This window comes from Metopolophium dirhodum, chromosome 2 (assembly GCF_019925205.1).
Source record: "Metopolophium dirhodum isolate CAU chromosome 2, ASM1992520v1, whole genome shotgun sequence".
Classification (NCBI taxonomy): domain Eukaryota; kingdom Metazoa; phylum Arthropoda; class Insecta; order Hemiptera; family Aphididae; genus Metopolophium; species Metopolophium dirhodum.
This window is the reverse complement of record NC_083561.1, coordinates 22,126,360-22,139,707: the sequence shown is the minus strand read 5'-3', so window position 1 is coordinate 22,139,707 and position 13,348 is coordinate 22,126,360. Positions and strand designations below refer to the sequence as shown.

The following is a 13,348-nucleotide window of genomic DNA, read 5'->3' as shown; positions in this document are numbered from 1 at the left end:
CTGATAAAAAACCATTTTAATCAAGGGGTTGGTGTAAAACCAGTTACTATAATATGTCATATAGTATAGGATATAATATGCATTATACTTATAGTCTCATGTGTTACATCACATTCCTTTCCAAATTATCCGGCTTTTTCTTCGAAAGGTAATGAAAAGGGTTGATTGAGAATACCATTCCCTTGATAGTTTGAAAGGTGTGTCAGTCAGCGGGAGACTACCACACCCACAGAGGCTTTTAAGTTAGTGAAACTACGCCCTTTATTTACGTTAGCTCGTCAATACTTATTTTGTTGATTGAAAGTGTTAAGGTTTATAGTTGACCATCTAAAATGATGTTTGTTGGCTGACTAACCAAATGTGAAAAACAACTGTGAACAATTTCCGATCAATTTAATAATTCTGATGGCTAGGAATAAATTATAGGTTATATTATGGGTTTGATCTAATATATTATACTGATCAGAGTATAAAAAAATCCAACGTTAAAGAACCCATCTAATAGGATATTCTTATTAGCTGTTGATAGTACAGAGTTAATCTCGCACAAAGCCGTAAGATAATAACAACTTAATTCCATCGTTAATTACAGTTTACAACTAAAGACCGTCACTTAAGCTTGTTTCCTTTATACATACACAAGACGTTGAACTCGAAGCCGGGATTTATGCAACAATAAATAATAATACCAACAACAACAATTACACTAACAGAAGAAAACTAGCCGAAGTTCAGGATAGGAAAAATATGGGGAAAAATCCACGACAAAAATGTGGTGGTAGTCATTTTGGCGGTGGACACGATTTCATATACAAAATAAAAGGTTTGTTGAAAACGCTCGCGACGATGAACAAGCAACGATTCAATAACAAAGCGTATTTTCGCAGTACACGATGCAGGGGCGGCGGCGAGCGGCTGAGTATTCCGGGGAGAATTACGCTGGCGCGTGTGTATTTTATTTATAATTGCAAGAGTAAACGCGTGCACACGAGCACATCGTTCACGATTAAAAACGACGTTTTCGCGCGTGCGTCGACTGCGTACAACAAACCCGAGAATAATTTACAAACCGGCAAAGCCCCCGTAGGTCGGACTTTAGGTGGGAGGGGGTGGAGGATCGCGCACGACCCTGCTGAATATTGTGCGAGAAGCGTACGGAGGACAAATAACGTAAGCGATGAGAAATTCAGAACCACCGCTTTCCCCGTCCGTACACACATGCTCGCGTGTGTGTACATATGTTCTATATACCTAGCACACGTATATCCCCGAAAATATATATTATACGAGATTGAAGTCGTTTTTAGGGAGGCTGTGGGCGGTAGCGATACTCTATACGCGCGCTCGTGTGTGTGTACAGCAAACGATATATCTACGGGTAACGCGTTTCTATAGATTCCGCCGACGGACTGCCACAGCGACTATACCGTAATAGTATACGTGTATATATTATATCCGTCGCACGCGCGCGCTGTAATCATTTATCAAAACGGTTCGGGTGCGCCGTGCTACGTCTGACTCCTCCGCGGCCGCAGCGCGCGCGTGTACCGAAATTGCATAACCTGAACGCCGGCGGTCGTAAGAAGTGGTCCACGTGTCGAAGTCGCTTTTTTTCTGGTGATATTATTATACTCTCGTATTATTATACCTTATATATAATGTATATGCATAATAACAATAATAATAATAATATATCGTTTGTATATTTTGTGTTTTTGTCTATACAAAATATGTAAATAAATTTTTTCTCATTCAGTATAATAACATCAGTATAGCCGCTGTGCAATATATAATGGTAGGGGGGAGGGAGGGAGAGGGCCAAAAATTACTTTTGTAGAAATGTTATAGGTATATTGCTAGTACCACATACTCAATACTCTATATATTGCAACAACTGCCACCGCCGGCGGGATAATAATAGAGAAATTTCGATAACCCATTCTGTGTCGGTTGGCGGAGGTAGTAAGTTACGATAGTGGCAGCGGGTGTGCTGCAATTCACGCGACGGGACAGGGGAGAACCAAACACGAAGACAGAGGAGGTGGAAGAGGTTATTTTCGTATTATTAGGCTTTTGGTATATAAAAACGACCTACGATGGGGGGGGGGTGGGGGTGATGGAGGCGGGCACAATTCGTGCTGCGAGCCCATTACCGATATTAACGATTCTCGTGTTGCTAGACAATTTGAGAGCGCCGGTCACAGTACATAATCATTAATATTGGTTACCCTTTCTGTCGAAAAAGGCGAGATTCTACTTAAATGGAAAAAATACAAATTTGACCAACTCAGTCAAAGACGGGTTTTTCTTGACCGCCGCCGACACACCAATATATATATGAAAGCAAAAGGTCGATTCCCTGGGCAATAAAATAATAATAAAAAACCAAATGCATATATATATATGTCTCTCAGTCGTGCTAGTCGTTATTAAAATATGAAAAACCATTACAACGACAACGACGCCAACGTCGCGTGTGGACATCTTTTTCTTCGCACACCCTAAAGTACCTATTTTTCATTCAAACGGGATGTAGATATATGCGCATAATGATGTTCCGTTTTTCTTTTTACATAATTAGTTTTAGTCTTAATGAAATCGCTCGTTTATAAATTATCGTCACTTACTATTATAATAATGAGTACCTATAATAACCACTTAGATGATTAAAACGAATAAAAACAGAAATTATGACAGCCGCATAAGCGTTAAATACGAACAACCATTAATGTATTATTTACTGAACAAAAGTTTTGACTGGACGAATAATACCAACATTAAGTCAATTTTCAGTTAACCACAACAAAAGAACGCTCGGTAAATACTAAACTGTAATACTTCCGTATTATTTTGTATTAACACTATGTCGTGAAGCCCCCGCCAACTATGGTCATTAGCTGTTTGTTTTTGTTTGTAGGGGAGGGAACTGTAGGTGTAACACGTGTGTGTAGTTTTGGCAGATTTTTTAGTGGGCAGTCGTGGGCATCTGCCATGCCCGGGTGGGGATGGCGGCATTTTTCTCCGGACACTGTGAATTGCCCGAAGAAAAATGCCGCCCATGAACCGAGGTTTGAACCAGCGTCGATGTGCGTCACAACCGACGCCTTAGTCCGCTCGGCCACCCCGTTCTATTAGTATTATTTTTATAAACAAAATTATAAATAAAACGATGTTTTTTTTAACGAGAAAAATCATAATTTAATAACTATTATTAAACTATGTTGATGTCTAACATAATAATAGTTACACATCTTTAATACATTTCTATAGCCTAAACATAACTGTAAATATATAACAATAATTATTCTTTTTAATCATTTTAAGACACAAAAATAAATAAGTAATAAAAAAAAAAAAAATTATTATAATAGGAACAGTTTACAGTATACTAACATAGTCGGAATACATATTTAAATAAAATCATAATTAGGCTAAATTAGAGGTACTCGTTGAATGACTATAATTGATTAACATTAAATTATTTTTAACATTTAAAATGAATTAAAAGTTTCCATATTTAAGCAAAATACTATACCTGTAATTAATTTTTTTAACTTCTGAAATATTATACTTTTTAAACAGATACCTACCTCTGATTTTTTTTTCAAACAGTAATAATTATGGTAAAACTTTAATCTATTATAAATATTTAAAATATATTGTCACTTTGGATAAATACTGAAGACGCATGCTCCGAAAATGGACTAGGCTAGGGGAAAAGTGCAATACTCAAACCAAAAGTCAAATATTCCATGATCCTTTAATAAAACATATAAGTTTCTATATACCAAAATCCTCTATCCGGGTAAGCAGTTGAGAAACTAGTCGCACGTGCGATAAGACAATAACAGAAGTTTTAATCTTATAACTATATAAGCGCTGCGGGTACGTATTTTCATATATAAAAGTTATGAATAAAAAAATATTATATAGAAATACACTATTATACGGTATATATATATATATTTAACTTCAATACTATTATAATAAGGAAATATACGCACTGTAATTAATATGAATTTAATAAGACTTTTTTAATCGTGTGTAGTGAAGTTTATCGAAGTACGCCATTCGGAATCATTATTATCCATATACATTACATCTTATAGGACTTCGATATAGACGACTGATTTCCAATAAAGTTGGTAGGGTTTGCACAACACAATAAACTCGCGGTGGACAAAATGCATACGATTTTTATTCAGTCAGCAGACGTTTATTTATTATTATTTTTTTTTAACTCCATCCATGCGGTTATTGGATTTTATTAAATTTTATTCGAAAAAAATAAGTATATTTACTACCTATACACCAAAATTAATTTATGACGTAAGAAAAAAATGTTTGCATATGAAATATTGTGAGTGAAAGTTTAAAGGGGTTCGGTTCATAAGTTAGATTGAATTAGAATCCATTATATGACACTGGCTGCCTCCACCATAATATATAAATTTGCCAAATTAATATCGATTGATAATATTTTTAGATTCTAATACATCTACTTTTGATGTAGCTATTCCGAGATAAAATTCTAATAACTGAAAATCCAACTAAAATAACTTTTAAGTAATAAAGATAATATGTATAGTCCTTCGCCAATAAATTAATCTTTCTTTTCTATACATTTATCATTACTTCATTAATTCGTCAACCTGTTATAAATTTTCCATAGTATATTTACTATATAAAAATATTTTGTTAACTGTTACAAATTGGAAACTACATTTAATAATCTTGAACATTTACTTATTTTAAGCAATATTTGGTATTTCGTATATATTGGCACATGAGTCATCCAGGCAAAACTTAGTCTGATAATTAAAATTATTGATTATAAAGTTTAACGTTAATTGAGTAAAAGTGATAAAAATGAACGGAATAGATGCCAAAGAAAAATCGAAAGAAAAAACACTTTTGGAAAACTGCGAGATGTGAAATATGTTGTAATCTACTAATATTGTATATTGGATGTAATCATTAACCTAACCTAAAACAAAAACTACGTAGGTATAATAATTTCATCCGTATTTCTCGTCGGAAACTATTTTTAATATTTGTATCTTCAAAGGAGTTGTCTTCCATTCTAAATAACTAGAACCCAAATATAAAAAAATCTTTTGGCAAGACAAGTATAATATTATATGTTCCCAATATTTTTTATTGAAGGCGGTGGGTACCACCTTCATTTCGACAATGAAGTTGTACAATAAGTAAGCTGCGAGTAGTTTTTATTTACAATACATAAAAAAATTATAGACAAATGTTTTCTGCTGCACTAATTATAGTATAATAGCATGTTGTACCCAACATATTTGAAAATTAATATTACACTGGGTTTGAATAATAGGAATGATTTTATTTTTATCGACATTAAAATGTATAAACCACTTGTGCATAAAGGAAACAACGAAATGACACATACAGCGAACCCTGGTCATTAATAATGCAGTGATGGTTGTATATATAAAAAAAAGACAGAGTACAAGTATATAAGGCACATCGAAAATACCAATATTTCTGAATAATGATTTTCACTTGTATCTAAAATAAAAATTGGGATAGATGCATTAATAAAACATAACTTAATGTATAATGTATATTATAATAGTGTATATATACCATAAAAGCATGGATATCATACTATAGGTACTATTAATTGATACAATACATCCTATATAATATATCGTAAATTATTAAGGAAATTAACCATTTGTGATAAAATTAAGCATTTCAAAGCGCAAAGAAACTTTTAAGTCTTATATACCTACTGCACATCAAAGACCCGCAAAGATCCTCGTCGGCGAATGAATTAACGTCTAAACATCAGTCACTATACGCGACTCGCTATATTAAATACACAACAATATTATACACTTCTACAAGTACGCGCCTATATGCACGACACGTGCGAAACGCTAATGACGAGAAATCATTTCAGACTCCTTACATTTTCAACCTCCTAAATTAATAGACTCACTACAATACGTCCGCTGCCGATCTATAAGTACATTCGGTGAAATCAAAATTTACGTCCATTAGAAGCGGCTTTCCGTTTGCAATATTGCACACGGTGCAAAGTACTATTCTTCCTCGTGGTCGGCACCACTGAATTATTGAACCGATTCCACCGTGATGCGTACAAATAGACACATTTAAATTAATGTTCATGGGGGAGGGGTTGTTTTTTATTTTTATTTTTTGCCACTAAGGACAGTTTTTTCCTCGGCGTTTTGATATTGACCCCCTCCGGTAGTTTTATACAGAAGTGGTGATTTGTTTTTGTGTTTTTTTAACAACTTTGTTTCTATTTTTTTTCCCTCAGTCACCAGACTACTGCTATCCAAAGAGACATGAAAAATGCATCCGCTTGTCAAACGTTTAGCGTCTGTAAATCCCTCGACAGACCTTTAGCCCTACGTAACCATTAATCTTGGCCACCGCAGTCAAGTTATCCGGGCACTAGTGGAACTGGCAGTGGTGTTTGGTCGGCAACACTATACTATTCGTTTGTCGCATTTTCCGTTGTCTTGTCGCGTCACTATTCCATACCACACTAAGCTCCAAGAATGATACGGAAATCTCCTATGTAGTTCTTTTCGCACATAGAGGTACATAAACGTAGGTAAGAACATTATTATGTAGGATAGCGATTAGTACTTACATATACAAGACCAATCCCTCCCTCTTCTCCCATTTCGAGCAATTTATGCAATTCTATCTCAGACCTCAGTAAAAAAGGATATAATGTTTCACCAAGATTACAAAACTACTTAATTACTTTAGAGAATTTCAAAATAAAAAATGAATTAATGAATCGTTAATAAAGACATTGATTGCGAAATGCATCTATAGCAAATAAAGTAAAAAATTATCTTTATATTTCCAGATCAAAATGAAGTTAATTATAAAAACAATACAATTGTATGTATAATTTATATTTTAGGTATAGGTATATTATTATAATATGTATATATACCGTATAGTACTTCAATAAATGCATATTAAATCTAATAATTAAGGAACATTGCACAATAAAAAAATTTAAATATAATATAATTTATATTCAGATAAGTATACAGAAAAAATCGATATTTTTATATCAAACAAATTATAAATGAAGGTAAACATTAGAGACATCTTAAAAGCAGCTATTATTTATATTGATAATATAAAATATTATGAGTTATTATTTGATATGAAGAAATAAAAATTATAACATATTATAGTTATAAAATAAAATCTTACTAACAGTTTTTTTTATACAATTGTAAATTATTTTTTAGCAAGCTAACGTTGACTTAATAAATGTCCAACATTAATTAACAATTAATTAATAGTGAACTACCTAATGATCGTATTGTTTTTTGGAGTTGAAAATTAATTTCTGTTTATTTTTAATACTTTTCTGAGATCGTCTCATCTCAAAACGTACACCACGTCATATTTATTGAACAATGCACTTTCTTTCAGACTTATTTTCGAACACTTGATCATCTGCCAGCAAGAGCAATCGGATAACATCAAATATAATAATTTATTAACATAATATATATAAATTATATATAATATATTTTCTAGACATATTTTAATGCAGTTATAAAGCTGTAGAAATAGTGCACAGGAATGTACGTGCAACAAATTTGTAAAATAAATGTTTATCCATATACGTATCTTGAGAAATAGCACTTTTTTAGTTTATAGACAAACAACCTTCCTATAAAATCCATCGATGGATTAGATCTAACTGTTACCTTTCTATTCTACGAACCATTTACTTAAGAATTTATTACACGTATTATAACTAACTTAAGTTAACTGTTCAATGTGTTCGAATATAAATAAGCAGACAGCTAGCAAAATAGAAGATAGTTTTTCACATTTCATATACCTATAATCACGGTTAAGCTTTCAATAAAGTTATAAAGGCCTTATTATAGAACATTTTTATTAGTACAGCTAAATAATTGAGTGCTTATTTTAAAAGCTTACTATTTATAATTTTTTAGATATACCTATTTATAACGTTTTTATTTACGTTCATTTTGTTAACAAACCAACAAACACATTGTTAAAAGCTAATACATCTAAATAAACATTTTCGAATGGAATTCTTATAATAATATTATAAGAGTACTTAAATATCATTCTTGATAATAGTGAAGATATCATTGTCTCACTAAGAATATGAACTTCAACATATGCTAACACTAGTTACTAGTTATAATTACTTGTACATGGTGGCATGAAGTCACGTACTCAAACCCAAGAGCTAGCACATTTATTTTGCCCATTACCCACTCCTAATAATGTTGGATACCAGTTGTTTTTAAGCTTAAAGAGTTGTATTTCATCAAAACGTTTACTAAGAATATTATATACAAAGTCTTATTTTTTAATAGAGTTTAAAACTTTAATATTGGTATCAAACCAGCGTACAGCCAGAATACCAAATAATATTAAAATTAATTAATTAAAAACTGATAGTTTCCCATAAAATATTTTTATCGACATTAGTTTTCTTATAAAAACAATTTAATAATTAATGGGTTGACATTTATCATATTAAAAAATGTATTAATTGAACTGCCCTGCAGACATTTTTTGTTTAATATTAAATATTAAATTTGTTAAATTCAGAAAAAATATATATTATATAGAATCGAATAAAAAATAAATATTAAAATATTATCTATGCATATATAGTAATTTTTTTACGATGATTAAATTTCATAGTAATTAATTTAGCAGCAATATATAGGAATATACCAACTTATTACTATTATTTTTTAAACAAGTATTTATTATAAATCATAAACGTAGGTATATTTTTATAAGACTAATAACGAGTAAAAAATTACACAAGTTTAATAAATATTAGTTATTCAGAATACTTTTAAGTATTTGTGTTATTAATATCAAGTACCTATTTTTTTTTTATATGCATACATACAGAGTGATTCACCAAGAATTATAACCCCTCTTTTTTCCTATAATATAGCATTTATTCAAATTCTGATTTTTGGAATTTTTAAATATACTCAAAGATCATATTTCAAATTAATGAAATTGTTTGTACTACTTAAAAACATCCTGTGGCGTCACAAACTTCTGTTTTTCAAACGAGAACCCCCCCCCCCCCCCCCTTTACTGTAAATTATTTAGTGGATCATTTTTTTGAACATTTTGATGTACCTAAATTACAATTCGAATAAGTAGTTTCATAGTTATTAAAATGTTTGTATTTAGAATAATAGTCCTTAAAAATGGTTTTACATAAATATAAAATAGACATAAAATTAGATCTAGTATTGACTATAGGTACTTGGGCCATTTTTACAAATTATTAATATTGATAGATTAACTAATGACTACAATTTTAGAATCTCCATAGCCCCCATATCTTATAAACCCATTACCATATACCTTTTGTCCTTAGAATACAAAGTTAAATAACTCAAAAACAACTCGTACGGATTTTTATTGATACGTAAAAAATTTCAGAAAAATTATTTATTGTATAATTTATAGTGGAACAAGGGTGTTCTCATTTTAAAAACAGAAGTTTGTATCTCCACAAGATACTCATTAAGTAGTACAAAAAACCTCAAGCATTTGAAATTATGGTCTTAAAGTATACATTTCAAAATTCTAAAAATCAGATCTTGAATAACTGCATTATTGAAGAATAAAAGGGGGTGATAATACTTGGTGAATCATGCTGTATATGTAATAACACAAAAACTTTTAACGTACATGAAACACATAGGCTACACTGAGCTAAAAATAATTACACACAGGTGTTTGTACTTTCTGAACACTAAAATAGAGCTATTCGAACACAGTTATTCATAGTTACGGTTTACCGGTTTAACCTACATCGTATTCCAATAATCATACAATTACGATGGATTAAGATTTTTTTACAGTTTACATGAAGATGAAAATTAACTATATATTATAACTTCTAATCGAAAATAATATTGGCAAGATTAATAACCCCAAAAAGACCAAAAACCCTAAAAATGTAGGTATTATAAAAATTTTTAATTGGATTTCGAAAACTTTCTGTTATTTGTTAAGTTTTGTATGTGTTACTTCATGTAAGGAAATATAAATATTATTGTTGAAACTAAACAATAATATAAATATAATATATATAATGCATGTACCTATGTATAAATTAAGTTGTTTAAAATTAGAGAAAACCGTAAGTATTCTTTTTAATCGTCAAAATATCAAAAATATAAATAAACAAAATCGATATTATAAGGCAAGTATAACCAGCTAATAACATTAATATTTCGTGTTTGTTTTCACCCGCTGCAGCGAGTTATTAAAAGACGGTGATCTAGTTTCTACTATTTTTTAACCGGTAATTTGTTTTATACATTTATAGATCATTTGTTTGGCAGTCTAATTAAATATTCTCGCTCGTTTTCCCACATGGTATAATAGGAGCTTGTTTAACAGCATTACACACACAAACACACACACACACACACACACACACACACACACACACACACACAATACGAGTGGAGAAAGTGCTATATTTTTATCTACGTGTGAATTTATTTTCACCTGTATACAATTTTTTTAATGTAGGCTAAGTAGCTCTACTTATTTCAGAGTCAATTTGCGTTTATTTGTTTTATTTTGTTTATAATGTTAAAACCTAATTCCAAAAGTGGAACGTAGGTACAACATACACGACAATTGGGGCAAATCCAAAAGAAATAATACCCACTCGCATCGCACCGTTGAATATTTGATATGAGTATTAATTTTTTTCTGTTTATATCGTAGTGTATTTTTTTGTGTTTATAATGTATTAAGCTTTTGTAACGGTATTGATAAATCATGAATATGCTATAATATTCTCCAGCACGATTCGTATTGGAACATTACGCATTATTCGGCGAAGTTCTGTAAAAAAAAACCAGAAGGAAAGTACCTACAGTTTTCTGGAGGAGTAGTTATCCAAAATCATGTATACTGATAAGGTTTAGGATTTCAATGGTTGCGTGAAGAGGGTGAAGTAGAAGGACAATTATGTTAAGTGCTCCAGACAACAATAACGTTTAAACATTATAGTCGTATATTAATTTACTTGCTGTTTTTATATATTTCTATATAGTATATTTTTATTTTCCATTATTAACTTTTCGTTTCATTTGGTTGACGTATACACATATAACATAATGTTACAGTTGCAACTATATTGTGTGTGTGAGTACGTCAGAATGCCAGCGATGGGTTACATCCCCCGAAGCTCCGGCCGGGCGAGTGGGAACATAAAAATAAAATAAATGCCGGGTACACTTATTGTACGAAAATGACACGCCAGGCAACAATAATGATATTCATAGTAGTAGAATGGCATCGTGGCGTTATTTCGGATTCCATTTTAGCACTCAAGGACTTACGCACCGAAGACGTGCCCGAACATTCATTACACAAGCGAGACGCATTTAAAATTCTTGGATGGAGCAGGGAAAATGTACACAGTTTGCATGCAGAGTTTTGATCATAATTCCTTTAGTGATATATATTTTTTTTTAAAAAAACGAAAAAAAGCCAGGATTTTTACGGTTGTCTGTTTTTTTTTCCAAATGGGTACGAGTAAACATGTTATGTCATGGTAAATCCATATCACGGATAACAATGATAAAAAAGGAATTATTTCCGATTAAATGCGAGAATTTTGGAAGTTTTTACTCCACTACATCCGCGGAACATTTAAAGCTTAAATATCATATCATAGAGTAGGTGTATATAAGTATATTTAAGTACATCATAGTTCAAATATTCAGTATAACTTCAGTTAAAATTAAAGAACGATGAGACTTGTTTTTCACTACTTTTTCTGTAAAAAATAAATAAATACCTACCTAAAATAATTTTTTTAAAACTTGTACATTTACCTTCACAGCAGGTAAGTAATATACATAAATAACATCTCCCAAATTAAAGAATTAAATAAATATTTTAAGATCAGCATTTCCTGTCTGAGAATGTATTGTGGTGCACTGAGATGGTACTCGTCTTTCTTTTAAGACACACGTTTCGGTGTAAAACCTTTAAAAATACAATGCATACAGAAACATATACATATTCTGTTCAATAGTAGCAAACAAAAATAATAAGTCTAAAACATAAAAATATACTTAGTACATAATATATTAATTCACATATTACAGATTACATATTAGGAGAACACGAGATATGAAATAGGTTTTTAGATTCTGAGCGAAGCGATGAATGTATTGATTTTACAATGATGTATGTTTTTTTTTATTTTTGTGTCTGTCATCACCTTTTAGGACAGTAAAAGTGAATCTAGTTGGTACTTTGGGGGGGTCAAAAGTAAAAATTTCCCAGTAGTTTTCAAAAGCGACGTGAAAAACAAAAGAAAAATTAAGGAAAAACGGGAATTTTTACGCAAAATCTGTTTTCAAGAAAATCGATTTTGGTTTTTGTGTAACTCTAAAACAAATGACCGTAGGGACATGAAATTTTGACTGAATGTTTATAATTGTATTTCCTATACACCATAACATTTTCCAAATATTTTGACTTATTTTGAGCTGTTTACGGACATTGTCAATTTCTATTTTTTTTAGTTTTTTTTTTCTATAAATATCAATAAAATTTTATCTGTTGAGTAAAAAAGCTTGAAAATTTAATAGAAGGCTCCTAGGTTATTGTTTCAAAGGCAGATGAAATAAAAAATCCTTAGTCACAGTTTTTATTTATAAGCATTTAAAGTTCAAATATTGACAAAATACGGAAAAATCACGAAAATTAGCAGATTATTTTGAGTTGAGAATTCATAAAAATTTTTCTTTTTAAATCTAAGATTTGAAAATGTAATACAAGATTATCCATAAGTTTGTCTACCTTTATCAAAAAAAAATGTCTACAAGAAAGTCAAATTAAATTTTTATGAGCGTTTGAAATTCATATTTTTACAACATTTGATATTCACTTGATTTCTCGTGTAACGATTTTCTTATTTTGTTGTAATTAAAAAACGTATGACTGAAGATACTTGAAAATTTCACAGAATGTTTGTATTAGCATTTTTTATACACCATAAAATTTTGACTCTTTGAGCTGTTTACGGACATAGACAGTTTTCAATTTTTTTAGTTTTTTTTCTATAAATATCAATAAAATTTTATTTGTTGAGTAAAAACGCGTGAAAATTTAATATAAGGCTCCTGATATATCGTTCTAATGGCAATTGAAAAATATTAAAAATACATAGGCACAATTTTTTTTTACAAGCATTTAAAGTTCAAATTTATTAATTATTTTGTAGTTAAAATGTATAAAATGTTTAACT

At 30.6% G+C, this 13,348-nt stretch overlaps 2 protein-coding genes across 11 annotated transcripts in view; both read right to left on the bottom strand.

Annotated features, from left to right (window-relative positions):
- Positions 1-13,348, bottom strand: part of LOC132937928 (maternal protein pumilio) — a 115,347-nt gene that overhangs the window by 37,588 nt on the left and 64,411 nt on the right. The window lies entirely within an intron of this gene.
- LOC132937931 (uncharacterized) overlaps positions 1-13,348 on the bottom strand; it is a 31,158-nt gene that overhangs the window by 3,859 nt on the left and 13,951 nt on the right. The gene's annotated exons all lie outside the window — the stretch shown is intronic.